The 26,305-nt window shown below is 41.1% G+C and overlaps 45 non-coding genes across 45 annotated transcripts; all 45 read left to right on the top strand.

The window, feature by feature from the left end:
• Positions 1–58: 58 nt before the first annotated feature.
• Positions 59–177, top strand: LOC146038361 (5S ribosomal RNA). The gene has a single exon (XR_014461959.1). It is a non-coding gene; the product is annotated as a 5S ribosomal RNA (ribosomal RNA).
• Positions 178–522: 345 nt separating this feature from the next.
• On the top strand, positions 523–641 carry LOC146037997 (5S ribosomal RNA). Its single transcript, XR_014461626.1, has one exon. It is a non-coding gene; the product is annotated as a 5S ribosomal RNA (ribosomal RNA).
• Positions 642–986: 345 nt separating this feature from the next.
• Positions 987–1,105, top strand: LOC146039341 (5S ribosomal RNA). The gene has a single exon (XR_014462854.1). It is a non-coding gene; the product is annotated as a 5S ribosomal RNA (ribosomal RNA).
• A 345-nt stretch (positions 1,106–1,450) lies between these two features.
• LOC146038359 (5S ribosomal RNA) lies at positions 1,451–1,569 on the top strand. Its single transcript, XR_014461957.1, has one exon. It is a non-coding gene; the product is annotated as a 5S ribosomal RNA (ribosomal RNA).
• A 345-nt stretch (positions 1,570–1,914) lies between these two features.
• On the top strand, positions 1,915–2,033 carry LOC146037996 (5S ribosomal RNA). Its single transcript, XR_014461625.1, has one exon. It is a non-coding gene; the product is annotated as a 5S ribosomal RNA (ribosomal RNA).
• A 345-nt stretch (positions 2,034–2,378) lies between these two features.
• On the top strand, positions 2,379–2,497 carry LOC146039340 (5S ribosomal RNA). Its single transcript, XR_014462853.1, has one exon. It is a non-coding gene; the product is annotated as a 5S ribosomal RNA (ribosomal RNA).
• A 345-nt stretch (positions 2,498–2,842) lies between these two features.
• On the top strand, positions 2,843–2,961 carry LOC146038406 (5S ribosomal RNA). The gene has a single exon (XR_014462000.1). It is a non-coding gene; the product is annotated as a 5S ribosomal RNA (ribosomal RNA).
• A 345-nt stretch (positions 2,962–3,306) lies between these two features.
• LOC146039027 (5S ribosomal RNA) lies at positions 3,307–3,425 on the top strand. The gene has a single exon (XR_014462568.1). It is a non-coding gene; the product is annotated as a 5S ribosomal RNA (ribosomal RNA).
• Positions 3,426–3,770: 345 nt separating this feature from the next.
• LOC146038489 (5S ribosomal RNA) lies at positions 3,771–3,889 on the top strand. The gene has a single exon (XR_014462076.1). It is a non-coding gene; the product is annotated as a 5S ribosomal RNA (ribosomal RNA).
• A 394-nt stretch (positions 3,890–4,283) lies between these two features.
• On the top strand, positions 4,284–4,402 carry LOC146039446 (5S ribosomal RNA). The gene has a single exon (XR_014462951.1). It is a non-coding gene; the product is annotated as a 5S ribosomal RNA (ribosomal RNA).
• Positions 4,403–4,747: 345 nt separating this feature from the next.
• On the top strand, positions 4,748–4,866 carry LOC146039568 (5S ribosomal RNA). Its single transcript, XR_014463062.1, has one exon. It is a non-coding gene; the product is annotated as a 5S ribosomal RNA (ribosomal RNA).
• A 345-nt stretch (positions 4,867–5,211) lies between these two features.
• LOC146037468 (5S ribosomal RNA) lies at positions 5,212–5,330 on the top strand. Its single transcript, XR_014461142.1, has one exon. It is a non-coding gene; the product is annotated as a 5S ribosomal RNA (ribosomal RNA).
• A 345-nt stretch (positions 5,331–5,675) lies between these two features.
• On the top strand, positions 5,676–5,794 carry LOC146037466 (5S ribosomal RNA). Its single transcript, XR_014461140.1, has one exon. It is a non-coding gene; the product is annotated as a 5S ribosomal RNA (ribosomal RNA).
• Positions 5,795–6,139: 345 nt separating this feature from the next.
• On the top strand, positions 6,140–6,258 carry LOC146037465 (5S ribosomal RNA). The gene has a single exon (XR_014461138.1). It is a non-coding gene; the product is annotated as a 5S ribosomal RNA (ribosomal RNA).
• Positions 6,259–6,603: 345 nt separating this feature from the next.
• On the top strand, positions 6,604–6,722 carry LOC146039567 (5S ribosomal RNA). Its single transcript, XR_014463061.1, has one exon. It is a non-coding gene; the product is annotated as a 5S ribosomal RNA (ribosomal RNA).
• Positions 6,723–7,067: 345 nt separating this feature from the next.
• Positions 7,068–7,186, top strand: LOC146037995 (5S ribosomal RNA). The gene has a single exon (XR_014461624.1). It is a non-coding gene; the product is annotated as a 5S ribosomal RNA (ribosomal RNA).
• Positions 7,187–7,531: 345 nt separating this feature from the next.
• Positions 7,532–7,650, top strand: LOC146037464 (5S ribosomal RNA). Its single transcript, XR_014461137.1, has one exon. It is a non-coding gene; the product is annotated as a 5S ribosomal RNA (ribosomal RNA).
• A 345-nt stretch (positions 7,651–7,995) lies between these two features.
• Positions 7,996–8,114, top strand: LOC146039068 (5S ribosomal RNA). The gene has a single exon (XR_014462607.1). It is a non-coding gene; the product is annotated as a 5S ribosomal RNA (ribosomal RNA).
• A 345-nt stretch (positions 8,115–8,459) lies between these two features.
• Positions 8,460–8,578, top strand: LOC146038494 (5S ribosomal RNA). The gene has a single exon (XR_014462081.1). It is a non-coding gene; the product is annotated as a 5S ribosomal RNA (ribosomal RNA).
• A 345-nt stretch (positions 8,579–8,923) lies between these two features.
• LOC146039383 (5S ribosomal RNA) lies at positions 8,924–9,042 on the top strand. Its single transcript, XR_014462892.1, has one exon. It is a non-coding gene; the product is annotated as a 5S ribosomal RNA (ribosomal RNA).
• Positions 9,043–9,387: 345 nt separating this feature from the next.
• LOC146038851 (5S ribosomal RNA) lies at positions 9,388–9,506 on the top strand. The gene has a single exon (XR_014462407.1). It is a non-coding gene; the product is annotated as a 5S ribosomal RNA (ribosomal RNA).
• Positions 9,507–9,851: 345 nt separating this feature from the next.
• Positions 9,852–9,970, top strand: LOC146037994 (5S ribosomal RNA). The gene has a single exon (XR_014461623.1). It is a non-coding gene; the product is annotated as a 5S ribosomal RNA (ribosomal RNA).
• Positions 9,971–10,315: 345 nt separating this feature from the next.
• On the top strand, positions 10,316–10,434 carry LOC146039600 (5S ribosomal RNA). The gene has a single exon (XR_014463091.1). It is a non-coding gene; the product is annotated as a 5S ribosomal RNA (ribosomal RNA).
• A 345-nt stretch (positions 10,435–10,779) lies between these two features.
• LOC146038478 (5S ribosomal RNA) lies at positions 10,780–10,898 on the top strand. Its single transcript, XR_014462066.1, has one exon. It is a non-coding gene; the product is annotated as a 5S ribosomal RNA (ribosomal RNA).
• A 345-nt stretch (positions 10,899–11,243) lies between these two features.
• On the top strand, positions 11,244–11,362 carry LOC146038367 (5S ribosomal RNA). Its single transcript, XR_014461964.1, has one exon. It is a non-coding gene; the product is annotated as a 5S ribosomal RNA (ribosomal RNA).
• A 344-nt stretch (positions 11,363–11,706) lies between these two features.
• On the top strand, positions 11,707–11,825 carry LOC146039339 (5S ribosomal RNA). Its single transcript, XR_014462852.1, has one exon. It is a non-coding gene; the product is annotated as a 5S ribosomal RNA (ribosomal RNA).
• A 345-nt stretch (positions 11,826–12,170) lies between these two features.
• Positions 12,171–12,289, top strand: LOC146039566 (5S ribosomal RNA). The gene has a single exon (XR_014463060.1). It is a non-coding gene; the product is annotated as a 5S ribosomal RNA (ribosomal RNA).
• A 1,388-nt stretch (positions 12,290–13,677) lies between these two features.
• LOC146037463 (5S ribosomal RNA) lies at positions 13,678–13,796 on the top strand. The gene has a single exon (XR_014461136.1). It is a non-coding gene; the product is annotated as a 5S ribosomal RNA (ribosomal RNA).
• Positions 13,797–14,141: 345 nt separating this feature from the next.
• On the top strand, positions 14,142–14,260 carry LOC146039067 (5S ribosomal RNA). Its single transcript, XR_014462606.1, has one exon. It is a non-coding gene; the product is annotated as a 5S ribosomal RNA (ribosomal RNA).
• A 345-nt stretch (positions 14,261–14,605) lies between these two features.
• LOC146037462 (5S ribosomal RNA) lies at positions 14,606–14,724 on the top strand. Its single transcript, XR_014461135.1, has one exon. It is a non-coding gene; the product is annotated as a 5S ribosomal RNA (ribosomal RNA).
• Positions 14,725–15,069: 345 nt separating this feature from the next.
• Positions 15,070–15,188, top strand: LOC146037572 (5S ribosomal RNA). The gene has a single exon (XR_014461236.1). It is a non-coding gene; the product is annotated as a 5S ribosomal RNA (ribosomal RNA).
• A 345-nt stretch (positions 15,189–15,533) lies between these two features.
• On the top strand, positions 15,534–15,652 carry LOC146037461 (5S ribosomal RNA). Its single transcript, XR_014461134.1, has one exon. It is a non-coding gene; the product is annotated as a 5S ribosomal RNA (ribosomal RNA).
• Positions 15,653–15,997: 345 nt separating this feature from the next.
• Positions 15,998–16,116, top strand: LOC146037459 (5S ribosomal RNA). The gene has a single exon (XR_014461133.1). It is a non-coding gene; the product is annotated as a 5S ribosomal RNA (ribosomal RNA).
• Positions 16,117–17,504: 1,388 nt separating this feature from the next.
• Positions 17,505–17,623, top strand: LOC146038493 (5S ribosomal RNA). The gene has a single exon (XR_014462080.1). It is a non-coding gene; the product is annotated as a 5S ribosomal RNA (ribosomal RNA).
• Positions 17,624–17,968: 345 nt separating this feature from the next.
• LOC146039066 (5S ribosomal RNA) lies at positions 17,969–18,087 on the top strand. The gene has a single exon (XR_014462605.1). It is a non-coding gene; the product is annotated as a 5S ribosomal RNA (ribosomal RNA).
• A 345-nt stretch (positions 18,088–18,432) lies between these two features.
• Positions 18,433–18,551, top strand: LOC146037458 (5S ribosomal RNA). Its single transcript, XR_014461132.1, has one exon. It is a non-coding gene; the product is annotated as a 5S ribosomal RNA (ribosomal RNA).
• Positions 18,552–18,896: 345 nt separating this feature from the next.
• On the top strand, positions 18,897–19,015 carry LOC146037571 (5S ribosomal RNA). Its single transcript, XR_014461235.1, has one exon. It is a non-coding gene; the product is annotated as a 5S ribosomal RNA (ribosomal RNA).
• A 345-nt stretch (positions 19,016–19,360) lies between these two features.
• Positions 19,361–19,479, top strand: LOC146037457 (5S ribosomal RNA). The gene has a single exon (XR_014461131.1). It is a non-coding gene; the product is annotated as a 5S ribosomal RNA (ribosomal RNA).
• A 345-nt stretch (positions 19,480–19,824) lies between these two features.
• Positions 19,825–19,943, top strand: LOC146038269 (5S ribosomal RNA). Its single transcript, XR_014461874.1, has one exon. It is a non-coding gene; the product is annotated as a 5S ribosomal RNA (ribosomal RNA).
• A 345-nt stretch (positions 19,944–20,288) lies between these two features.
• LOC146038245 (5S ribosomal RNA) lies at positions 20,289–20,407 on the top strand. The gene has a single exon (XR_014461852.1). It is a non-coding gene; the product is annotated as a 5S ribosomal RNA (ribosomal RNA).
• A 345-nt stretch (positions 20,408–20,752) lies between these two features.
• LOC146039338 (5S ribosomal RNA) lies at positions 20,753–20,871 on the top strand. Its single transcript, XR_014462851.1, has one exon. It is a non-coding gene; the product is annotated as a 5S ribosomal RNA (ribosomal RNA).
• A 345-nt stretch (positions 20,872–21,216) lies between these two features.
• Positions 21,217–21,335, top strand: LOC146038266 (5S ribosomal RNA). The gene has a single exon (XR_014461871.1). It is a non-coding gene; the product is annotated as a 5S ribosomal RNA (ribosomal RNA).
• A 345-nt stretch (positions 21,336–21,680) lies between these two features.
• On the top strand, positions 21,681–21,799 carry LOC146037456 (5S ribosomal RNA). Its single transcript, XR_014461130.1, has one exon. It is a non-coding gene; the product is annotated as a 5S ribosomal RNA (ribosomal RNA).
• Positions 21,800–22,144: 345 nt separating this feature from the next.
• On the top strand, positions 22,145–22,263 carry LOC146038123 (5S ribosomal RNA). Its single transcript, XR_014461740.1, has one exon. It is a non-coding gene; the product is annotated as a 5S ribosomal RNA (ribosomal RNA).
• Positions 22,264–22,608: 345 nt separating this feature from the next.
• LOC146037454 (5S ribosomal RNA) lies at positions 22,609–22,727 on the top strand. Its single transcript, XR_014461128.1, has one exon. It is a non-coding gene; the product is annotated as a 5S ribosomal RNA (ribosomal RNA).
• Positions 22,728–26,305: the final 3,578 nt, after the last annotated feature.

The raw sequence follows: 26,305 nt of genomic DNA, 5'->3' as shown, positions 1-26,305 counted from the left end.
TTTTTATTAGCTTACCTGGTTATAGAAGTAGAAGAGGGCAAAAGAGTGCCTGCATCTCACCTACAGCCATACCACATTGGATACGCCCAATCTCGTCTGATCTTGGAAGCTAAGCAGTGTTGGGCCTGGTTAGTACTTGGGTGGGAGACCACATGGAAACACCAGGTGCTGTAGGTTTTTCCCATTACTGGCAAATTGTTTTTATTCTCTAGCTTTTTAAATTGGAAACTTTTTTCTCTTTATTGACAGTACAGACATTTGGAAGAGGTCAAACAGACACAATAGCCATCACCTAAAAACTTACCACACTGTTTAGGCCCAATTCCAACTGCTTTTGGCAGCTAAACAGTGTTGAGCCTCTTTAGTAGTTTAATTTGAGACCACCTGCTAATATCATGTCCTGTAGGTCTTTTTACATTACCAACACATTATTTTTTTCAGTAAGCCAATATAGTTAGGAAACTTTTTTATTAGCTTACCTGGTTATAGAAGTAGAAGAGGGCAAAAAAGTGCCGGTATCTCACCTACAGCCATACCAAATTGGATACACCCAATCTCGTCTGATCTTGGAAGCTAAGCAGTGTTGGGCCTGGTTAGTACTTGGGTGGGAGACCACATGGGAACACCAGGTGCTGTAGGTTTTTTCCCATTAATGGCAAATTGTTTTTATTCTCTTGCTATTTAAATTGGAAACTTTTTATTTTCATTGCCAATACAGACATTTGGGACAGGTCAAACAGACACAATAGCCATCACCTAAAAACTTACCACACTGTTTAGGCCCAATTCCAACTGCTTTTGGGAGCTAAACAGTGTTGAGCCTCTTTAGTAGTTTAATTTGAGACCACCTGCTAATATCATGTCCTGTAGGTCTTTTTACATCACCAACACATGATTTTTTTCAGTAAGCCAATATAGTTAGGAAACTTTTTTATTAGCTTACCTGGTTATAGAAGTAGAAGAGGGCAAAAAAGTGCCTGCATCTCACATACAGCCATACCACATTGGATACGCCCAATCTCGTCTGATCTTGGAAGCTAAGCAGTGTTGGGACTGGTTAGTACTTGGGTGGGAGACCACATGGGAACACCAGGTGCTGTAGGTTTTTCCCATTACTGGCAAATTGTTTTTATTCTCTAGCTTTTTAAATTGGAAACTTTTTTCTCTTTATTGACAGTACAGACATTTGGAAGAGGTCAAACAGACACAATAGCCATCACCTAAAAACTTACCACACTGTTTAGGCCCAATTCCAACTTTTTTTGGCAGCTAAACAGTGTTGAGCCTCTTTAGTAGTTTAATTTGAGACCACCTGCTAATATCATGTCCTGTAGGTCTTTTTACATTACCAACACATTATTTTTTTCAGTAAGCCAATATAGTTAGGAAACTTTTTTATTAGCTTACCTGGTTATAGAAGTAGAAGAGGGCAAAAAAGTGCCTGCATCTCACCTACAGCCATACCACATTGGATACGCCCAATCTCGTCTGATCTTGGAAGCTAAGCAGTGTTGGGCCTGGTTAGTACTTGGGTGGGAGACCACATGGAAACACCAGGTGCTGTAGGTTTTTCCCATTACTGGCAAATTGTTTTTATTCTCTAGCTTTTTAAATTGGAAACTTTTTTCTCTTTATTGACAGTACAGACATTTGGAAGAGGTCAAACAGACACAATAGCCATCACCTAAAAACTTACCACACTGTTTAGGCCCAATTCCAACTGCTTTTGGCAGCTAAACAGTGTTGAGCCTCTTTAGTAGTTTAATTTGAGACCACCTGCTAATATCATGTCCTGTAGGTCTTTTTACATTACCAACACATTATTTTTTTCAGTAAGCCAATATAGTTAGGAAACTTTTTTATTAGCTTACCTGGTTATAGAAGTAGAAGAGGGCAAAAAAGTGCCGGTATCTCACCTACAGCCATACCAAATTGGATACACCCAATCTCGTCTGATCTTGGAAGCTAAGCAGTGTTGGGCCTGGTTAGTACTTGGGTGGGAGACCACATGGGAACACCAGGTGCTGTAGGTTTTTTCCCATTAATGGCAAATTGTTTTTATTCTCTTGCTATTTAAATTGGAAACTTTTTATTTTTATTGCCAATACAGACATTTGGGACAGGTCAAACAGACACAATAGCCATCACCTAAAAACTTACCACACTGTTTAGGCCCAATTCCAACTGCTTTTGGGAGCTAAACAGTGTTGAGCCTCTTTAGTAGTTTAATTTGAGACCACCTGCTAATATCATGTCCTGTAGGTCTTTTTACATCACCAACACATGATTTTTTTCAGTAAGCCAATATAGTTAGGAAACTTTTTTATTAGCTTACCTGGTTATAGAAGTAGAAGAGGGCAAAAAAGTGCCTGCATCTCACATACAGCCATACCACATTGGATACGCCCAATCTCGTCTGATCTTGGAAGCTAAGCAGTGTTGGGACTGGTTAGTACTTGGGTGGGAGACCACATGGGAACACCAGGTGCTGTAGGTTTTTCCCATTACTGGCAAATTGTTTTTATTCTCTAGCTTTTTAAATTGGAAACTTTTTTCTCTTTATTGACAGTACAGACATTTGGAAGAGGTCAAACAGACACAATAGCCATCACCTAAAAACTTACCACACTGTTTAGGCCCAATTCCAACTTTTTTTGGCAGCTAAACAGTGTTGAGCCTCTTTAGTAGTTTAATTTGAGACCACCTGCTAATATCATGTCCTGTAGGTCTTTTTACATTACCAACACATGATTTTTTTCAGTAAGCCAATATAGTTAGGAAACTTTTTTATTAGCTTACCTGGTTATAGAAGTAGAAGAGGGCAAAAAAGTGCCTGCATCTCACCTACAGCCATACCACATTGGATACGCCCAATCTTGTCTGATCTTGGAAGCTAAGCAGTGTTGGGCCTGGTTAGTACTTGGGTGGGAGACCACATGGGAACACCAGGTGCTGTAGGTTTTTCCCATTACTGGCAAATTGTTTTTATTCTCTAGCTTTTTAAATTTTAAACTTTTTTCTCTTTATTGACAGTACAGACATTTGGAAGAGGTCAAACAGACACAATAGCCATCACCTAAAAACTTACCACACTGCTAAGGCCCAATTCCAACTGCTTTTGGGAGCTAAACAGTGTTGAGCCTCTTTAGTAGTTTAATTTGAGACCACCTGCTAATATCATGTCCTGTAGGTCTTTTTACATTACCAACACATGATTTTTTTCAGTAAGCCGATATAGTTAGGAAACTTTTTTATTAGCTTACCTGGTTATAGAAGTAGAAGAGGGCAAAAAAGTGCCTGTATCTCACCTACAGCCATACCACATTGGATATGCCCAATCTCGTCTGATCTTGGAAGCTAGGCAGTGTTGGGCCTGGTTAGTACTTGGGTGGGAGACCACATGGGAACACCAGGTGCTGTAGGTTTTTCCCATTACTGGCAAATTGTTTTTATTCTCTAGCTTTTTAAATTGGAAACTTTTTTCTCTTTATTGACAGTACAGACATTTGGAAGAGGTCAAACAGACACAATAGCCATCACCTAAAAACTTACCACACTGTTTAGGCCCAATTCCAACTGCTTTTGGCAGCTAAACAGTGTTGAGCCTCTTTAGTAGTTTAATTTGAGACCACCTGCTAATATCATGTCCTGTAGGTATTTTTACATTACCAACACATTATTTTTTTCAGTAAGCCAATATAGTTAGGAAACTTTTTTATTAGCTTACCTGGTTATAGAAGTAGAATAGGGCAAAAAAGTGCCTGTATCTCACCTACAGCCATACCACATTGGATACACCCAATCTCGTCTGATCTTGGAAGCTAAGCAGTGTTGGGCCTGGTTAGTACTTGGGTGGGAGACCACATGGGAACACCAGGTGCTGTAGGTTTTTTCCCATTAATGGCAAATTGTTTTTATTCTCTTGCTATTTAAATTGGAAACTTTTTATTTTTATTGCCAATACAGACATTTGGGACAGGTCAAACAGACACAATAGCCATCACCTAAAAACTTACCACACTGTTTAGGCCCAATTCCAACTGCTTTTGGGAGCTAAACAGTGTTGAGCCTCTTTAGTAGTTTAATTTGAGACCACCTGCTAATATCATGTCCTGTAGGTCTTTTTACATCACCAACACATGATTTTTTTCAGTAAGCCAATATAGTTAGGAAACTTTTTTATTAGCTTACCTGGTTATAGAAGTAGAAGAGGGCAAAAAAGTGCCTGCATCTCACATACAGCCATACCACATTGGATACGCCCAAAAAAGTGCCTGCATCTCACATACAGCCATACCACATTGGATACGCCCAATCTCGTCTGATCTTGGAAGCTAAGCAGTGTTGGGACTGATTAGTACTTGGGTGGGAGACCACATGGGAACACCAGGTGCTGTAGGTTTTTCCCATTACTGGCAAATTGTTTTTATTCTCTAGCTTTTTAAATTGGAAACTTTTTTCTCTTTATTGACAGTACAGACATTTGGAAGAGGTCAAACAGACACAATAGCCATCACCTAAAAACTTACCACACTGTTTAGGCCCAATTCAAACTTTTTTTGGCAGCTAAACAGTGTTGAGCCTCTTTAGTAGTTTAATTTGAGACCACCTGCTAATATCATGTCCTGTAGGTCTTTTTACATTACCAACACATGATTTTTTTCAGTAAGCCAATATAGTTAGGAAACTTTTTTATTAGCTTACCTGGTTATAGAAGTAGAAGAGGGCAAAAAAGTGCCTGTATCTCACCTACAGCCATACCACATTGGATACGCCCAATCTCATCTGATCTTGGAAGCTAGGCAGTGTTGGGCCTGGTTAGTACTTGGGTGGGAGACCACATGGGAACACCAGGTGCTCTAGTTTTTTCCCATTACTGGCAAATTGTTTTTATTCTCTAGCTTTTTAAATTGGAAACTTTTTTCTCTTTATTGACAGTACAGACATTTGGAAGAGGTCAAACAGACACAATAGCCATCACCTAAAAACTTACCACACTGTTTAGGCCCAATTCCAACTGCTTTTGGCAGCTAAACAGTGTTGAGCCTCTTTAGTAGTTTAATTTGAGACCACCTGCTAATATCATGTCCTGTAGGTCTTTTTACATTACCAACACATTATTTTTTTCAGTAAGCCAATATAGTTAGGAAACTTTTTTATTAGCTTACCTGGTTATAGAAGTAGAAGAGGGCAAAAAAGTGCCTGCATCTCACCTACAGCCATACCACATTGGATACGCCCAATCTCGTCTGATCTTGGAAGCTAAGCAGTGTTGGGCCTGGTTAGTACTTGGGTGGGAGACCACATGGGAACACCAGGTGCTGTAGGTTTTTCCCATTACTGGCAAATTGTTTTTATTCTCTAGCTTTTTAAATTTTAAACTTTTTTCTCTTTATTGACAGTACAGACATTTGGAAGAGGTCAAACAGACACAATAGCCATCACCTAAAAACTTACCACACTGTTTAGGCCCAATTCCAACTGCTTTTGGCAGCTAAACAGTGTTGAGCCTCTTTAGTAGTTTAATTTGAGACCACCTGCTAATATCATGTCCTGTAGGTCTTTTTACATTACCAACACATTATATTTTTCAGTAAGCCAATATAGTTAGGAAACTTTTTTATTAGCTTACCTGGTTATAGAAGTAGAAGAGGGCAAAAAAGTGCCTGCATCTCACCTACAGCCATACCACATTGGATACGCCCAATCTCGTCTGATCTTGGAAGCTAAGCAGTGTTGGGCCTGGTTAGTACTTGGGTGGGAGACCACATGGGAACACCAGGTGCTGTAGGTTTTTCCCATTACTGGCAAATTGTTTTTATTCTCTAGCTTTTTAAATTGGAATCTTTTTTCTCTTTATTGACAGTACAGACATTTGGAAGAGGTCAAACAGACACAATAGCCATCACCTAAAAACTTACCACACTGTTTAGGCCCAATTCCAACTGCTTTTGGCAGCTAAACAGTGTTGAGCCTCTTTAGTAGTTTAATTTGAGACCACCTGCTAATATCATGTCCTGTAGGTCTTTTTACATTACCAACACATTATTTTTTTCAGTAAGCCAATATAGTTAGGAAACTTTTTTATTAGCTTACCTGGTTATAGAAGTAGAAGAGGCCAAAAAAGTGCCTGCATCTCACCTACAGCCATACCACATTGGATACGCCCAATCTCGTCTGATCTTGGAAGCTAAGCAGTGTTGGGCCTGGTTAGTACTTGGGTGGGAGACCACATGGGAACACCAGGTGCTGTAGGTTTTTCCCATTACTGGCAAATTGTTTTTATTCTCTAGCTTTTTAAATTTTAAACTTTTTTCTCTTTATTGACAGTACAGACATTTGGAAGAGGTCAAACAGACACAATAGCCATCACTTAAAAACTTACCACACTGCTAAGGCCCAATTCCAACTGCTTTTGGGAGCTAAACAGTGTTGAGCCTCTTTAGTAGTTTAATTTGAGACCACCTGCTAATATCATGTCCTGTAGGTCTTTTTACATTACCAACACATGATTTTTTTCAGTAAGCCGATATAGTTAGGAAACTTTTTTATTAGCTTACCTGGTTATAGAAGTAGAAGAGGGCAAAAAAGTGCCTGTATCTCACCTACAGCCATACCACATTGGATACGCCCAATCTCATCTGATCTTGGAAGCTAGGCAGTGTTGGGCCTGGTTAGTACTTGGGTGGGAGACCACATGGGAACACCAGGTGCTCTAGTTTTTTCCCATTACTGGCAAATTGTTTTTATTCTCTAGCTTTTTAAATTGGAAACTTTTTTCTCTTTATTGACAGTACAGACATTTGGAAGAGGTCAAACAGACACAATAGCCATCACCTAAAAACTTACCACACTGTTTAGGCCCAATTCCAACTGCTTTTGGCAGCTAAACAGTGTTGAGCCTCTTTAGTAGTTTAATTTGAGACCACCTGCTAATATCATGTCCTGTAGGTCTTTTTACATTACCAACACATGATTTTTTTCAGTAAGCCAATATAGTTAGGAAACTTTTTTATTAGCTTACCTGGTTATAGAAGTAGAAGAGGGCAAAAAAGTGCCGGTATCTCACCTACAGCCATACCAAATTGGATACACCCAATCTCGTCTGATCTTGGAAGCTAAGCAGTGTTGGGCCTGGTTAGTACTTGGGTGGGAGACCACATGGGAACACCAGGTGCTGTAGGTTTTTTCCCATTAATGGCAAATTGTTTTTATTCTCTTGCTATTTAAATTGGAAACTTTTTATTTTTATTGCCAATACAGACATTTGGGACAGGTCAAACAGACACAATAGCCATCACCTAAAAACTTACCACACTGTTTAGGCCCAATTCCAACTGCTTTTGGGAGCTAAACAGTGTTGAGCCTCTTTAGTAGTTTAATTTGAGACCACCTGCTAATATCATGTCCTGTAGGTCTTTTTACATTACCAACACATTATTTTTTTCAGTAAGCCAATATAGTTAGGAAACTTTTTTATTAGCTTACCTGGTTATAGAAGTAGAAGAGGGCAAAAAAGTGCCTGCATCTCACCTACAGCCATACCACATTGGATACGCCCAATCTCGTCTGATCTTGGAAGCTAAGCAGTGTTGGGCCTGGTTAGTACTTGGGTGGGAGACCACATGGGAACACCAGGTGCTGTAGGTTTTTCCCATTACTGGCAAATTGTTTTTATTCTCTAGCTTTTTAAATTTTAAACTTTTTTCTCTTTATTGACAGTACAGACATTTGGAAGAGGTCAAACAGACACAATAGCCATCACCTAAAAACTTACCACACTGCTAAGGCCCAATTCCAACTGCTTTTGGGAGCTAAACAGTGTTGAGCCTCTTTAGTAGTTTAATTTGAGACCACCTGCTAATATCATGTCCTGTAGGTCTTTTTACATTACCAACACATGATTTTTTTCAGTAAGCCGATATAGTTAGGAAACTTTTTTATTAGCTTACCTGGTTATAGAAGTAGAAGAGGGCAAAAAAGTGCCTGTATCTCACCTACAGCCATACCACATTGGATACGCCCAATCTCATCTGATCTTGGAAGCTAAGCAGTGTTGGGCCTGGTTAGTACTTGGGTGGGAGACCACATGGGAACACCAGGTGCTCTAGTTTTTTCCCATTACTGGCAAATTGTTTTTATTCTCTAGCTTTTTAAATTGGAAACTTTTTTCTCTTTATTGACAGTACAGACATTTGGAAGAGGTCAAACAGACACAATAGCCATCACCTAAAAACTTACCACACTGTTTAGGCCCAATTCCAACTGCTTTTGGCAGCTAAACAGTGTTGAGCCTCTTTAGTAGTTTAATTTGAGACCACCTGCTAATATCATGTCCTGTAGGTCTTTTTACATTACCAACACATTATATTTTTCAGTAAGCCAATATAGTTAGGAAACTTTTTTATTAGCTTACCTGGTTATAGAAGTAGAAGAGGGCAAAAAAGTGCCTGCATCTCACCTACAGCCATACCACATTGGATACGCCCAATCTCGTCTGATCTTGGAAGCTAAGCAGTGTTGGGCCTGGTTAGTACTTGGGTGGGAGACCACATGGGAACACCAGGTGCTGTAGCTTTTTCCCATTACTGGCAAATTGTTTTTATTCTTTAGCTTTTTAAATTGGAAACTTTTTTCTCTTTATTGACAGTACAGACATTTGGAAGAGGTCAAACAGACACAATAGCCATCACCTAAAAACTTACCACACTGTTTAGGCCCAATTCCAACTGCTTTTGGCAGCTAAACAGTGTTGAGCCTCTTTAGTAGTTTAATTTGAGACCACCTGCTAATATCATGTCCAGTAGGTCTTTTTACATTACCAACACATGATTTTTTTCAGTAAGGCAATACAGTTAGGAAACTTTATTATTAGCTTTCCTGGTTATAGAAGTAGAAGAGGGCAAAAAAGTGCCGGTATCTCACCTACAGCCATACCACATTGGATACGCCCAATCTCGTCTGATCTTGGAAGCTAAGCAGTGTTGGTCCTGGTTAGTACTTGGGTGTGAGACCACATGGGAACACCAGGTGCTGTAGGTTTTTTCCCATTAATGGCAAATTGTTTTTATTCTCTTGCTATTTAAATTGGAAACTTTTTATTTTTATTGCCAATACAGACTTTTGGGACAGGTCAAACAGACACAATAGCCATCACCTAAAAACTTACCACACTGTTTAGGCCCAATTCCAACTGCTTTTCGGAGCTAAACAGTGTTGAGCCTCTTTAGTAGTTTAATTTGAGACCACCTGCTAATATCATGTCCTGTAGGTCTTTTTACATTACCAACACATGATTTTTTTCAGTAAGCCAATATAGTTAGGAAACTTTTTTATTAGCTTACCTGGTTATAGAAGTAGAAGAGGCCAAAAAAGTGCCTGTATTTCACCTACAGCCATACCACATTGGATACGCCCAATCTCGTCTGATCTTGGAAGCTAAGCAGTTTTGGGCCTGGTAAGTACTTGGGTGGGAGACCACATGGGAACACCAGGTGCTGTAGGTTTTTCCCATTACTGGCAAATTGTTTTTATTCTCTAGCTTTTTAAATTGGAAACTTTTTTCTCTTTATTGACAGTACAGACATTTGGAAGAGGTCAAACAGACACAATAGCCATCACCTAAAAACTTACCACACTGTTTAGGCCCAATTCCAACTGCTTTTGGCAGCTAAACAGTGTTGAGCCTCTTTAGTAGTTTAATTTGAGACCACCTGCTAATATCATGTCCTGTAGGTCTTTTTACATTACCAACACATGATTTTTTTCAGTAAGCCAATATAGTTAGGAAACTTTTTTATTAGCTTACCTGGTTATAGAAGTAGAAGAGGGCAAAAAAGTGCCGGTATCTCACCTACAGCCATACCAAATTGGATACACCCAATCTCGTCTGATCTTGGAAGCTAAGCAGTGTTGGGCCTGGTTAGTACTTGGGTGGGAGACCACATGGGAACACCAGGTGCTGTAGGTTTTTTCCCATAAATGGCAAATTGTTTTTATTCTCTTGCTATTTAAATTGGAAACTTTTTATTTTTATTGCCAATACAGACATTTGGGACAGGTCAAACAGACACAATAGCCATCACCTAAAAACTTACCACACTGTTTAGGCCCAATTCCAACTGCTTTTGGGAGCTAAACAGTGTTGAGCCTCTTTAGTAGTTTAATTTGAGACCACCTGCTAATATCATGTCCTGTAGGTCTTTTTACATCACCAACACATGATTTTTTTCAGTAAGCCAATATAGTTAGGAAACTTTTTTATTAGCTTACCTGGTTATAGAAGTAGAAGAGGGCAAAAAAGTGCCTGCATCTCACAGACAGCCATACCACATTGGATACGCCCAATCTCGTCTGATCTTGGAAGCTAAGCAGTGTTGGGACTGGTTAGTACTTGGGTGGGAGACCACATGGGAACACCAGGTGCTGTAGGTTTTTCCCATTACTGGCAAATTGTTTTTATTCTCTAGCTTTTTAAATTGGAAACTTTTTTCTCTTTATTGACAGTACAGACATTTGGAAGAGGTCAAACAGACACAATAGCCATCACCTAAAAACTTACCACACTGTTTAGGCCCAATTCCAACTTTTTTTGGCAGCTAAACAGTGTTGAGCCTCTTTAGTAGTTTAATTTGAGACCACCTGCTAATATCATGTCCTGTAGGTCTTTTTACATTACCAACACATTATTTTTTTCAGTAAGCCAATATAGTTAGGAAACTTTTTTATTAGCTTACCTGGTTATAGAAGTAGAAGAGGGCAAAAAAGTGCCTGCATCTCACCTACAGCCATACCACATTGGATAAGCCCAATCTCGTCTGATCTTGGAAGCTAAGCAGTGTTGGGCCTGGTTAGTACTTGGGTGGGAGACCACATGGGAACACCAGGTGCTGTAGGTTTTTCCCATTACTGGCAAATTGTTTTTATTCTCTAGCTTTTTAAATTTTAAACTTTTTTCTCTTTATTGACAGTACAGACATTTGGAAGAGGTCAAACAGACACAATAGCCATCACCTAAAAACTTACCACACTGCTAAGGCCCAATTCCAACTGCTTTTGGGAGCTAAACAGTGTTGAGCCTCTTTAGTAGTTTAATTTGAGACCACCTGCTAATATCATGTCCTGTAGGTCTTTTTACATTACCAACACATGATTTTTTTCAGTAAGCCGATATAGTTAGGAAACTTTTTTATTAGCTTACCTGGTTATAGAAGTAGAAGAGGGCAAAAAAGTGCCTGTATCTCACCTACAGCCATACCACATTGGATACACCCAATCTCGTCTGATCTTGGAAGCTAAGCAGTGTTGGGCCTGGTTAGTACTTGGGTGGGAGACCACATGGGAACACCAGGTGCTGTAGGTTTTTTCCCATTAATGGCAAATTGTTTTTATTCTCTTGCTATTTAAATTGGAAACTTTTTATTTTTATTGCCAATACAGACATTTGGGACAGGTCAAACAGACACAATAGCCATCACCTAAAAACTTACCACACTGTTTAGGCCCAATTCCAACTGCTTTTGGGAGCTAAACAGTGTTGAGCCTCTTTAGTAGTTTAATTTGAGACCACCTGCTAATATCATGTCCTGTAGGTCTTTTTACATCACCAACACATGATTTTTTTCAGTAAGCCAATATAGTTAGGAAACTTTTTATTAGCTTACCTGGTTATAGAAGTAGAAGAGGGCAAAAAAGTGCCTGCATCTCACATACAGCCATACCACATTGGATACGCCCAATCTCGTCTGATCTTGGAAGCTAAGCAGTGTTGGGACTGGTTAGTACTTGGGTGGGAGACCACATGGGAACACCAGGTGCTGTAGGTTTTTCCCATTAATGGCAAATTGTTTTTATTCTCTAGCTTTTTAAATTGGAAACTTTTTTCTCTTTATTGACAGTACAGACATTTGGAAGAGGTCAAACAGACACAATAGCCATCACCTAAAAACTTACCACACTGTTTAGGCCCAATTCCAACTTTTTTTGGCAGCTAACCAGTGTTGAGCCTCTTTAGTAGTTTAATTTGAGACCACCTGCTAATATCATGTCCTGTAGGTCTTTTTACATTACCAACACATGATTTTTTTCAGTAAGCCAATATAGTTAGGAAACTTTTTTATTAGCTTACCTGGTTATAGAAGTAGAAGAGGGCAAAAAAGTGCCTGTATCTCACCTACAGCCATACCACATTGGATACGCCCAATCTCATCTGATCTTGGAAGCTAGGCAGTGTTGGGCCTGGTTAGTACTTGGGTGGGAGACCACATGGGAACACCAGGTGCTCTAGTTTTTTCCCATTACTGGCAAATTGTTTTTATTCTCTAGCTTTTTAAATTGGAAACTTTTTTCTCTTTATTGACAGTACAGACATTTGGAAGAGGTCAAACAGACACAATAGCCATCACCTAAAAACTTACCACACTGTTTAGGCCCAATTCCAACTGCTTTTGGCAGCTAAACAGTGTTGAGCCTCTTTAGTAGTTTAATTTGAGACCACCTGCTAATATCATGTCCTGTAGGTCTTTTTACATTACCAACACATTATTTTTTTCAGTAAGCCAATATAGTTAGGAAACTTTGGTACTCTTTACCTAGAACGGCGCCCGCGATTAGAATCGCGGGCGTCGGGGGTAAAAAATCGCGGTCATCGCGGGCATCGCGGGTAAATCGCGGGTACATAAAAATCGTGTACCCGCGATCACCGCGATTTTCCCATAGGGAACAATGTTAAAAAGCCTGATTGACCGCGATTTTACTTTAAAATGCCTCAATGCCCGCGATTTTCACATAGGAATCAATGTTAAATGGGCTACAGAGCCCAAATAGGCACAATTAACCCTTAAATGTCACCCCAATTTTTGTACGCCACCCCACGATCCACGCCAACCCGAAGCGTGGCGAGCGCAGCGAGCCCGCGAGGGGCGGCGGTACGCGTCCTCCGACCCTTTCATGCCCTACTATCCACGTCGGCGTGGAGTTGAGAATAGAATAGAGTGGCGAGCGCAGCGAGCCACCGAGCCCGAAGCGTGGCGAGCGCAGCGAGCCCCGCGAGGGGACGCGGATACCTTCACAGTTATACGCGTCCCCTCGCGGGCTTCACAGGTATCCGTGGCGAAAAGCGGACACCTGTGAAGCCCGCGAGGGGACGCATTTACCTGTGAAGGTATCCGCGTCCCCTCGCGGGGTTTGCTGCGCTCGCCACGCTTCGGGCTCGGTGGCTCGCTACGCTCGCCACACTATTCTATTCTCAACTCCACGCCGACGTGGATAGTAGGGCATGAAAAGGTCGGAGGACGCGTACCGCCGCCCCTCGCGGGCACGCTGCGCTCGCCACGCTTCGGGTTGGCGTGGATCGTGGGGTGGCGTACAAAAATTGGGGGGACATTTAAGGGTTAATTCTGCCTATTTGGGCTCTGTAGCCCATTTAACATTGATTCCTATGTGAAAATCGCGGGCATTGAGGCATTGAATGCAAAATCGCGGTCAATCAGGCTTTTTAACATTGTTCCCTATGGGAAAATCGCGGTGATCGCGGGCATCGCGTCGCGGCCGTTTATGTACTGCCCGCGATGTCGCGATCACCGCGATGGGCGCCGTTCTAGGTAAAGAGTACCGAAACTTTTTTATTAGCTTACCTGGTTATAGAAGTAGAAGAGGGCAAAAAAGTGCCTGCATCTCACCTACAGCCATACCACATTGGATACGCCCAATCTCGTCTGATCTTGGAAGCTAAGCAGTGTTGGGCCTGGTTAGTACTTGGGTGGGAGACCACATGGGAACACCAGGTGCTGTAGGTTTTCCCCATTACTGGCAAATTGTTTTTATTCTCTAGCTTTTTAAATTTTAAACTTTTTTCTCTTTATTGACAGTACAGACATTTGGAAGAGGTCAAACAGACACAATAGCCATCACCTAAAAACTTACCACACTGCTAAGGCCCAATTCCAACTGCTTTTGGGAGCTAAACAGTGTTGAGCCTCTTTAGTAGTTTAATTTGAGACCACCTGCTAATATCATGTCCTGTAGGTCTTTTTACATTACCAACACATGATTTTTTTCAGTAAGCCGATATAGTTAGGAAACTTTTTTATTAGCTTACCTGGTTATAGAAGTAGAAGAGGGCAAAAAAGTGCCTGTATCTCACCTACAGCCATACCACATTGGATACGCCCAATCTCATCTGATCTTGGAAGCTAAGCAGTGTTGGGCCTGGTTAGTACTTGGGTGGGAGACCACATGGGAACACCAGGTGCTCTAGTTTTTTCCCATTACTGGAAAATTGTTTTTATTCTCTAGCTTTTTAAATTGGAAACTTTTTTCTCTTTATTGACAGTACAGACATTTGGAAGAGGTCAAACAGACACAATAGCCATCACCTAAAAACTTACCACACTGTTTAGGCCCAATTCCAACTGCTTTTGGCAGCTAAACATTGTTGAGCCTCTTTAGTAGTTTAATTTGAGACCACCTGCTAATATCATGTCCTGTAGGTCTTTTTACATTACCAACACATTATATTTTTCAGTAAGCCAATATAGTTAGGAAACTTTTTTATTAGCTTACCTGGTTATAGAAGTAGAAGAGGGCAAAAAAGTGCCTGCATCTCACCTACAGCCATACCACATTGGATACGCCCAATCTCGTCTGATCTTGGAAGCTAAGCAGTGTTGGGCCTGGTTAGTACTTGGGTGGGAGACCACATGGGAACACCAGGTGCTGTAGGTTTTTCCCATTACTGGCAAATTGTTTTTATTCTTTAGCTTTTTAAATTGGAAATTTTTTTCTCTTTATTGACAGTACAGACATTTGGAAGAGGTCAAACAGACACAATAGCCATCACCTAAAAACTTACCACACTGTTTAGGCCCAATTCCAACTGCTTTTGGCAGCTAAACAGTGTTGAGCCTCTTTAGTAGTTTAATTTGAGACCACCTGCTAATATCATGTCCTGTAGGTCTTTTTACATTACCAACACATGATTTTTTTCAGTAAGGCAATACAGTTAGGAAACTTTATTATTAGCTTTCCTGGTTATAGAAGTAGAAGAGGGCAAAAAAGTGCTGGTATCTCACCTACAGCCATACCGCATTGGATACGCCCAATCTCGTCTGATCTTGGAAGCTAAGCAGTGTTGGGCCTGGTTAGTACTTGGGTGGGAGACCACATGGGAACACCAGGTGCTGTAGGTTTTTTCCCATTAATGGCAAATTGTTTTTATTCTCTTGCTATTTAAATTGGAAACTTTTTCTTTTTATTGCCAATACAGACTTTTGGGACAGGTCAAACAGACACAATAGCCATCACCTAAAAACTTACCACACTGTTTAGGCCCAATTCCAACTGCTTTTCGGAGCTAAACAGTGTTGAGCCTCTTTAGTAGTTTAATTTGAGACCACCTGCTAATATCATGTCATGTAGGTCTTTTTACATTACCAACACATGATTTTTTTCAGTAAGCCAATATAGTTAGGAAACTTTTTTATTAGCTTACCTGGTTATAGAAGTAGAAGAGGCCAAAAAAGTGCCTGTATCTCACCTACAGCCATACCACATTGGATACGCCCAATCTCGTCTGATCTTGGAAGCTAAGCAGTGTTGGGCCTGGTTAGTACTTGGGTGGGAGACCACATGGGAACACCAGGTGCTGTAGGTTTTTCCCATTACTGGCAAATTGTTTTTATTCTCTAGCTTTTTAAATTGGAAACTTTTTTCTCTTTATTGACAGTACAGACATTTGGAAGAGGTCAAACAGACACAATAGCCATCACCTAAAAACTTACCACACTGTTTAGGCCCAATTCCAACTTTTTTTGGCAGCTAAACAGTGTTGAGCCTCTTTAGTAGTTTAATTTGAGACCACCTGCTAATATCATGTCCTGTAGGTCTTTTTACATTACCAACACATTATTTTTTTCAGTAAGCCAATATAGTTAGGAAACTTTTTTATTAGCTTACCTGGTTATAGATGTAGAAGAGGGCAAAAAAGTGCCTGCATCTCACCTACAGCCATACCACATTGGATACGCCCAATCTCGTCTGATCTTGGAAGCTAAGCAGTGTTGGGCCTGGTTAGTACTTGGGTGGGAGACCACATGGGAACACCAGGTGCTGTAGGTTTTTCCCATTACTGGCAAATTGTTTTTATTCTCTAGCTTTTTAAATTGGAAACTTTTTTCTCTTTATTGACAGTACAGACATTTGGAAGAGGTCAAACAGACACAATAGCCATCACCTAAAAACTTACCACACTGTTTAGGCCCAATTCCAACTGCTTTTGGCAGCTAAACAGTGTTGAGCCTCTTTAGTAGTTTAATTTGAGACCACCTGCTAATATCATGTCCTGTAGGTCTTTTTACATTACCAACACATTATTTTTTTCAGTAAGCCAATATAGTTAGGAAACTTTGGTACTCTTTACCTAGAACGGCGCCCGCGATTAGAATCGCGGGCGTCGGGGGTAAAAAATCGCGGTCATCGCGGGCATCGCGGGTAAATCGCGGGTACATAAAAATCGTGTACCCGCGATCACCGCGATTTTCCCATAGGGAACAATGTTAAAAAGCCTGATTGACCGCGATTTTACTTTAAAATGCCTCAATGCCCGCGATTTTCACATAGGAATCAATGTTAAATGGGCTACAGAGCCCAAATAGGCACAATTAACCCTTAAATGTCACCCCAATTTTTGTACGCCACCCCACGATCCACGCCAACCCGAAGCGTGGCGAGCGCAGCGAGCCCGCGAGGGGCGGCGGTACGCGTCCTCCGACCCTTTCATGCCCTACTATCCACGTCGGCGTGGAGTTGAGAATAGAATAGAGTGGCGAGCGCAGCGAGCCACCGAGCCCGAAGCGTGGCGAGCGCAGCGAGCCCCGCGAGGGGACGCGGATACCTTCACAGTTATACGCGTCCCCTCGCGGGCTTCACAGGTATCCGTGGCGAAAAGCGGACACCTGTGAAGCCCGCGAGGGGACGCATTTACCTGTGAAGGTATCCGCGTCCCCTCGCGGGGTTTGCTGCGCTCGCCACGCTTCGGGCTCGGTGGCTCGCTACGCTCGCCACACTATTCTATTCTCAACTCCACGCCGACGTGGATAGTAGGGCATGAAAAGGTCGGAGGACGCGTACCGCCGCCCCTCGCGGGCACGCTGCGCTCGCCACGCTTCGGGTTGGCGTGGATCGTGGGGTGGCGTACAAAAATTGGGGGGACATTTAAGGGTTAATTCTGCCTATTTGGGCTCTGTAGCCCATTTAACATTGATTCCTATGTGAAAATCGCGGGCATTGAGGCATTGAATGCAAAATCGCGGTCAATCAGGCTTTTTAACATTGTTCCCTATGGGAAAATCGCGGTGATCGCGGGCATCGCGTCGCGGCCGTTTATGTACTGCCCGCGATGTCGCGATCACCGCGATGGGCGCCGTTCTAGGTAAAGAGTACCGAAACTTTTTTATTAGCTTACCTGGTTATAGAAGTAGAAGAGGGCAAAAAAGTGCCTGCATCTCACCTACAGCCATACCACATTGGATACGCCCAATCTCGTCTGATCTTGGAAGCTAAGCAGTGTTGGGCCTGGTTAGTACTTGGGTGGGAGACCACATGGGAACACCAGGTGCTGTAGCTTTTCCCCATTACTGGCAAATTGTTTTTATTCTCTAGCTTTTTAAATTTTAAACTTTTTTCTCTTTATTGACAGTACAGACATTTGGAAGAGGTCAAACAGACACAATAGCCATCACCTAAAAACTTACCACACTGCTAAGGCCCAATTCCAACTGCTTTTGGGAGCTAAACAGTGTTGAGCCTCTTTAGTAGTTTAATTTGAGACCACCTGCTAATATCATGTCCTGTAGGTCTTTTTACATTACCAACACATGATTTTTTTCAGTAAGCCGATATAGTTAGGAAACTTTTTTATTAGCTTACCTGGTTATAGAAGTAGAAGAGGGCAAAAAAGTGCCTGTATCTCACCTACAGCCATACCACATTGGATACGCCCAATCTCATCTGATCTTGGAAGCTAAGCAGTGTTGGGCCTGGTTAGTACTTGGGTGGGAGACCACATGGGAACACCAGGTGCTCTAGTTTTTTCCCATTACTGGAAAATTGTTTTTATTCTCTAGCTTTTTAAATTGGAAACTTTTTTCTCTTTATTGACAGTACAGACATTTGGAAGAGGTCAAACAGACACAATAGCCATCACCTAAAAACTTACCACACTGTTTAGGCCCAATTCCAACTGCTTTTGGCAGCTAAACATTGTTGAGCCTCTTTAGTAGTTTAATTTGAGACCACCTGCTAATATCATGTCCTGTAGGTCTTTTTACATTACCAACACATTATATTTTTCAGTAAGCCAATATAGTTAGGAAACTTTTTTATTAGCTTACCTGGTTATAGAAGTAGAAGAGGGCAAAAAAGTGCCTGCATCTCACCTACAGCCATACCACATTGGATACGCCCAATCTCGTCTGATCTTGGAAGCTAAGCAGTGTTGGGCCTGGTTAGTACTTGGGTGGGAGACCACATGGGAACACCAGGTGCTGTAGGTTTTTCCCATTACTGGCAAATTGTTTTTATTCTTTAGCTTTTTAAATTGGAAATTTTTTTCTCTTTATTGACAGTACAGACATTTGGAAGAGGTCAAACAGACACAATAGCCATCACCTAAAAACTTACCACACTGTTTAGGCCCAATTCCAACTGCTTTTGGCAGCTAAACAGTGTTGAGCCTCTTTAGTAGTTTAATTTGAGACCACCTGCTAATATCATGTCCTGTAGGTCTTTTTACATTACCAACACATGATTTTTTTCAGTAAGGCAATACAGTTAGGAAACTTTATTATTAGCTTTCCTGGTTATAGAAGTAGAAGAGGGCAAAAAAGTGCTGGTATCTCACCTACAGCCATACCGCATTGGATACGCCCAATCTCGTCTGATCTTGGAAGCTAAGCAGTGTTGGGCCTGGTTAGTACTTGGGTGGGAGACCACATGGGAACACCAGGTGCTGTAGGTTTTTTCCCATTAATGGCAAATTGTTTTTATTCTCTTGCTATTTAAATTGGAAACTTTTTCTTTTTATTGCCAATACAGACTTTTGGGACAGGTCAAACAGACACAATAGCCATCACCTAAAAACTTACCACACTGTTTAGGCCCAATTCCAACTGCTTTTCGGAGCTAAACAGTGTTGAGCCTCTTTAGTAGTTTAATTTGAGACCACCTGCTAATATCATGTCATGTAGGTCTTTTTACATTACCAACACATGATTTTTTTCAGTAAGCCAATATAGTTAGGAAACTTTTTTATTAGCTTACCTGGTTATAGAAGTAGAAGAGGCCAAAAAAGTGCCTGTATCTCACCTACAGCCATACCACATTGGATACGCCCAATCTCGTCTGATCTTGGAAGCTAAGCAGTGTTGGGCCTGGTTAGTACTTGGGTGGGAGACCACATGGGAACACCAGGTGCTGTAGGTTTTTCCCATTACTGGCAAATTGTTTTTATTCTCTAGCTTTTTAAATTGGAAACTTTTTTCTCTTTATTGACAGTACAGACATTTGGAAGAGGTCAAACAGACACAATAGCCATCACCTAAAAACTTACCACACTGTTTAGGCCCAATTCCAACTTTTTTTGGCAGCTAAACAGTGTTGAGCCTCTTTAGTAGTTTAATTTGAGACCACCTGCTAATATCATGTCCTGTAGGTCTTTTTACATTACCAACACATTATTTTTTTCAGTAAGCCAATATAGTTAGGAAACTTTTTTATTAGCTTACCTGGTTATAGATGTAGAAGAGGGCAAAAAAGTGCCTGCATCTCACCTACAGCCATACCACATTGGATACGCCCTATCTCGTCTGATCTTGGAAGCTAAGCAGTGTTGGGCCTGGTTAGTACTTGGGTGGGAGACCACATGGGAACACCAGGTGCTGTAGGTTTTTCCCATTACTGGCAAATTGTTTTTATTCTCTAGCTTTTTAAATTGGAAACTTTTTTCTCTTTATTGACAGTACAGACATTTGGAAGAGGTCAAACAGACACAATAGCCATCACCTAAAAACTTACCACACTGTTTAGGCCCAATTCCAACTGCTTTTGGCAGCTAAACAGTGTTGAGCCTCTTTAGTAGTTTAATTTGAGACCACCTGCTAATATCATGTCCTGTAGGTCTTTTTACATTACCAACACATGATTTTTTTCAGTAAGCCAATATAGTTAGGAAACTTTTTTATTAGCTTACCTGGTTATAGAAGTAGAAGAGGGCAAAAAAGTGCCTGCATCTCACCTACAGCCATACCACATTGGATACACCCAATCTCGTCTGATCTTGGAAGCTAAGCAGTGTTGGGCCTGGTTAGTACTTGGGTGGGAGACCACATGGGAACACCAGGTGCTGTAGGTTTTTTCCCATTAATGGCAAATTGTTTTTATTCTCTTGCTATTTAAATTGGAAACTTTTTATTTTTATTGCCAATGCAGACATTTGGGACAGGTCAAACAGACACAATAGCCATCACCTAAAAACTTACCACACTGTTTAGGCCCAATTCCAACTGCTTTTGGGAGCTAAACAGTGTTGAGCCTCTTTAGTAGTTTAATTTGAGACCACCTGCTAATATCATGTCCTGTAGGTCTTTTTACATCACCAACACATGATTTTTTTCAGTAAGCCAATATAGTTAGGAAACTTTTTTATTAGCTTACCTGGTTATAGAAGTAGAAGAGGGCAAAAAAGTGCCTGCATCTCACATACAGCCATACCACATTGGATACGCCCAATCTCGTCTGATCTTGGAAGCTAAGCAGTGTTGGGACTGGTTAGTACTTGGGTGGGAGACCACATGGGAACACCAGGTGCTGTAGGTTTTTCCCATTACTGGCAAATTGTTTTTATTCTCTAGCCTTTTAAATTGGAAACTTTTTTCTCTTTATTGACAGTACAGACATTTGGAAGAGGTCAAACAGACACAATAGCCATCACCTAAAAACTTACCACACTGTTTAGGCCCAATTCCAACTTTTTTTGGCAGCTAAACAGTGTTGAGCCTCTTTAGTAGTTTAATTTGAGACCACCTGCTAATATCATGTCCTGTAGGTCTTTTTACATTACCAACACATGATTTTTTTCAGTAAGCCAATATAGTTAGGAAACTTTTTTATTAGCTTACCTGGTTATAGAAGTAGAAGAGGGCAAAAAAGTGCCTGTATCTCACCTACAGCCATACCACATTGGATACGCCCAATCTCGTCTGATCTTGGAAGCTAAGCAGTGTTGGGCCTGGTTAGTACTTGGGTGGGAGACCACATGGGAACACCAGGTGCTGTAAGTTTTTTTCCATTAATGGCAAATTGTTTTTATTCTCTTGCTAATTAAATTGGAAACTTTTTATTTTTATTGCCAATACAGACATTTGGGACAGGTCAAACAGACACAATAGGCATCACCTAAAAACTTACCACACTGTTTAGGCCCAATTCCAACTGCTTTTGGGAGCTAAACAGTGTTGAGCCTCTTTAGTAGTTTAATTTGAGACCACCTGCTAATATCATGTCCTGTAGGTCTTTTTACATTACCAACACATGATTTTTTTCAGTAAGCCAATATAGTTAGGAAACTTTTTTATTAGCTTACCTGGTTATAGAAGTAGAAGAGGCCAAAAAAGTGCCTGTATCTCACCTACAGCCATACCACATTGGATACGCCCAATCTCGTCTGATCTTGGAAGCTAAGCAGTGTTGGGCCTGGTTAGTACTTGGGTGGGAGACCACATGGGAACACCAGGTGCTGTAGGTTTTTCCCATTACTGGCAAATTGTTTTTATTCTCTAGCTTTTTAAATTGGAAACTTTTTTCTCTTTATTGACAGTACAGACATTTGGAAGAGGTCAAACAGACACAATAGCCATCACCTAAAAACTTACCACACTGTTTAGGCCCAATTCCAACTGCTTTTGGCAGCTAAACAGTGTTGAGCCTCTTTAGTAGTTTAATTTGAGACCACCTGCTAATATCATGTCCTGTAGGTCTTTTTACATTACCAACACATTATTTTTTTCAGTAAGCCAATATAGTTAGGAAACTTTTTTATTAGCTTACCTGGTTATAGAAGTAGAAGAGGGCAAAAAAGTGCCTGTATCTCACCTACAGCCATACCACATTGGATACACCCAATCTCGTCTGATCTTGGAAGCTAAGCAGTGTTGGGCCTGGTTAGTACTTGGGTGGGAGACCACATGGGAACACCAGGTGCTGTAGGTTTTTTCCCATTAATGGCAAATTGTTTTTATTCTCCTGCTATTTAAATTGGAAACTTTTTATTTTTATTGCCAATACAGACATTTGGGACAGGTCAAACAGACACAATAGCCATCACCTAAAAACTTACCACACTGTTTAGGCCCAATTCCAACTGCTTTTGGGAGCTAAACAGTGTTGAGCCTCTTTAGTAGTTTAATTTGAGACCACCTGCTAATATCATGTCCTGTAGGTCTTTTTACATCACCAACACATGATTTTTTTCAGTAAGCCAATATAGTTAGGAAACTTTTTTATTAGCTTACCTGGTTATAGAAGTAGAAGAGGGCAAAAAAGTGCCTGCATCTCACCTACAGCCATACCACATTGGATACGCCCAATCTCGTCTGATCTTGGAAGCTAAGCAGTGTTGGGCCTGGTTAGTACTTGGGTGGGAGACCACATGGGAACACCAGGTGCTGTAGGTTTTTCCCATTACTGGCAAATTGTTTTTATTCTCTAGCTTTTTAAATTGGAAACTTTTTTCTCTTTATTGACAGTACAGACATTTGGAAGAGGTCAAACAGACACAATAGCCATCACCTAAAAACTTACCACACTGCTAAGGCCCAATTCCAACTGCTTTTGGGAGCTAAACAGTGTTGAGCCTCTTTAGTAGTTTAATTTGAGACCACCTGCTAATATCATGTCCTGTAGGTCTTTTTACATTACCAACACATGATTTTTTTCAGTAAGCCGATATAGTTAGGAAACTTTTTTATTAGCTTACCTGGTTATAGAAGTTGCAAGAGAGAGGGGAAGAGGGGGAGGGGAGAGGCCGAGGGCACTGGGCTATAATGACAACGCGTAAGAAGGCATTCTCCAATCAAAGTAATAAAGTATAATTTCTATGATAAACTTGTGGAGGTGCTCCCAGGGAGTAGGGTAATAGTAGTCAAAAAGTTTAGATATCCAAGAGAGGATATCAGAAAAAGACTCCCGGGTGGGGCACAGCCTTCTGATGAGAATAAATCACTGTTAATACAAACTTTATTTATTAAAACATGGCCCTATTAACGGGTCAAGAGAAGACAAACAGTACAGACAAACAGATAACACTTATAGGTAAAGTACGTGAGAAAGTAGTGAAATATTATTACAGGGTATATCTGTCTGGGGATTCAATCGAGGAAATAATCCAATAAATCACAGTATATGTTTATACACATATGGAATCCTACTTGACAGTGGTGAGCCTCAAAAACCAATCACTATTGAAGATAAAATGTCAGAATAAACTAAATTCAGTTTATGATCATATTCCTGTAGGTGACAGAAGGGTCTGGACGGGGTGAATGGGGTTTCCCTTTCTTCACCCAAACCCCTCCCATTGCTAACCTGCTCCCACTGGGGATTGGCCCCAGACCATTTAAATAATGAGCGGTTAGACACATCTGACACCCGATTGAGAAAGCCTTTACGGTGAAACGTACGTCTCGTGTCGTGTGGTTCCCGCTGTGCACAAGCGGGACCCCCCACAGCCTCATCTACCCGCCAGACAGCCCTCCTGTAGCTGACAGATTGCGAGAGATTAACGGAGCATACATGGACAGACTCCGGATACTGCAACAAACCGACAGTTGCATTGTCGGCTCTTACGGCTCAACATAGAGACCTTATTCGCCCCTGGACTGACACAATACTGACAACTTACCTCCGGACACACTGCCGGTCCACCCGCGACGCATTCGCGTAACGCAGCTACAACCATCAGACTACCGCTTGCCGGCTCTCACTGACAGCTAAACATCGGTGCACATACCCTTATGCACCCGGACCCCGGCGCTCTTTGAGTACAAATTACCGGCTTTTGCCGAATATACAATATTGAGAGTTTGACGTCTGCGAGATATAGGAGTTAACGTCTCCCCTATCAAATACCTACGTCCTCCTTACTACAGCGCCCCGACACAGTGTGTGTACGCATCCACCAGATCGTCAGGACCGCCTGATACAAGACCAACGGGGTCCAAGTCCGTGAGTGTGTCAGCCCTAGTGGCAATTAGTGAATAATAGAATAAATTTACATATAACTGCGAATCTGATTGTCATCTCATAGCGCACAATAGGTTTAGTCTATCGCAATGTGTCAGCCTTGGTGACATTTAAAAGAGCATCAATTTTGGACTTAGATATGTACCCTCATTACATGTACCCAGAACTGGATTATTATTGAATAACTCATAATTCTGCAGAGGATACCATAGATAGCGCAGAAATTGTTATAGGCTAAACATATTTGTCCTTATTATTTGCCATTTGAGTATTCACACCAGTATAGCTAAAAATCTACTAGATATTATATCAAGCAAGACTGTGATCACTTGTATTAATTTTGATTGTGTGCAGAACTCGGGCCATACATTACAGTGCATTATCACCTGACTGCAAGAATTAGGTATATTCAATTCCAACGTGTTCTCATATGGTAGAATCTGCACTTGCTTCAATCACTGGTGTTCGCTAAATTATTACCTACATAATACTGCAGGACATCATATTAGGAAGGGTTGTAATAATCACCCCTCTATATGTTCTAATTCCAGCGCTGTTACTAACATTGTAACCATTTTGTATCCTCTGCGCTGAATCCAGCATTGCATTTACCTGCCTTCTGTTACATTTTGCAGTGTAACTAATTATAGCTCAATTATGACAAACTGACTATTAACCAACTGTTTGCAGGTATCTCACACCTTGATTGTTAATTGGTATGCAGCGCATAAATATAACTATCTATGACATTGAATGAATTCTCTCATTAAATTTACAAACTGCTGTTTCCTACACCCTTTGCTAACTTAGCAACTAATTTAGTATTTGTATTGTTATTATTACATTATGTAAGGGACGTTACCAATACATTTCTAACCAGCTGTCTGGAGTACCTGTGCTAGCATTACTGGCAACCCTAGCTCACCAAAAATTGATATTTATTGTGAGCACCTGTGCTAGCATTATTGGCAATTTTAGCCACCAAAAATTGATATTTACTGCGATTGCTATTTTGTGCTAATCTAGTTATAACTCGCCAAATTTATCACCAGCCCACATAACTTTAAGTGGCATTGATTAATAGGCTGAGAATTGAGAAAATTTGCAGCCACCTGTAAATCTTCATTGTATTACTGACCATCAATCTAAGGTCACTGGATTTCTCTCCTCTCATAAAACTATCTCTGCTCTTATTTTTCATCTTGCACAAGCAACCGTGCTCATAGGCGAATCTAGAATTATGGTAATGGGTGGTCCCAGATCCAGAAACAACAGCAGGGGGACCTTTGCGCGGCGTAGCCGCGCGCCAAAAAGGGGGCGTGGTCTCATGGGAAGGAGGCGTGGCATCACAAAAAGGGGTGTGGTATTACACTTTAGACCATACACAGTAATGCCCGTTACACATTTTAGCAAACTCCGTAATACCCATTACACATAAAGCCACACGCCGTAATGCCAATTACACATAAGGCCACACACCATAATGCCCATTACACATTGTGCCACATATCATGATGCCCATTACATACTATATAACAAACCCTTACACATGATGCTGCACACATAATGCCGCTTACACATGATGCTGCACACCGTAATGCCCCTTTGAAATAATACCCCTTTCACAACAGAAAATGCAGGGATTTACCCGGGAATATGATCCCAGGATCATGCAGGGACATTCCCAGGCTGACCCTTTATACACCAGCCTAGTCCCTGCATTTTCTGGTGTGAGGGGGAGAGACAACCACTCTCCTCTCCCTACCCCCCTTTAACAAACCAGCTATATCTTTGGAACCAACTGACCCATTTACATGAGACCAGTATCATATTGAAGAACTTTTGAGTTGGCTTTGAATGATTTTGCCCCGTGAAACTGGGCTGTTTGGTTCCAGAGAAATCTGCCCTCAAAGAACATAAACAGTCATGAAATTACATTTAAGAAATAAAAAAAATAAAAAAAACGGTTTAACCTCAATATCCCTGGAACCAATAAACCCATATGGATCCA

Source organism: Crinia signifera, chromosome 9, assembly GCF_055691185.1.
Source record: "Crinia signifera chromosome 9, ASM5569118v1, whole genome shotgun sequence".
NCBI lineage: Eukaryota > Metazoa > Chordata > Amphibia > Anura > Myobatrachidae > Crinia > Crinia signifera.
The sequence above is the reverse complement of the archived record's forward strand: the minus strand, read 5'-3'. Positions and strand labels throughout refer to the sequence as shown.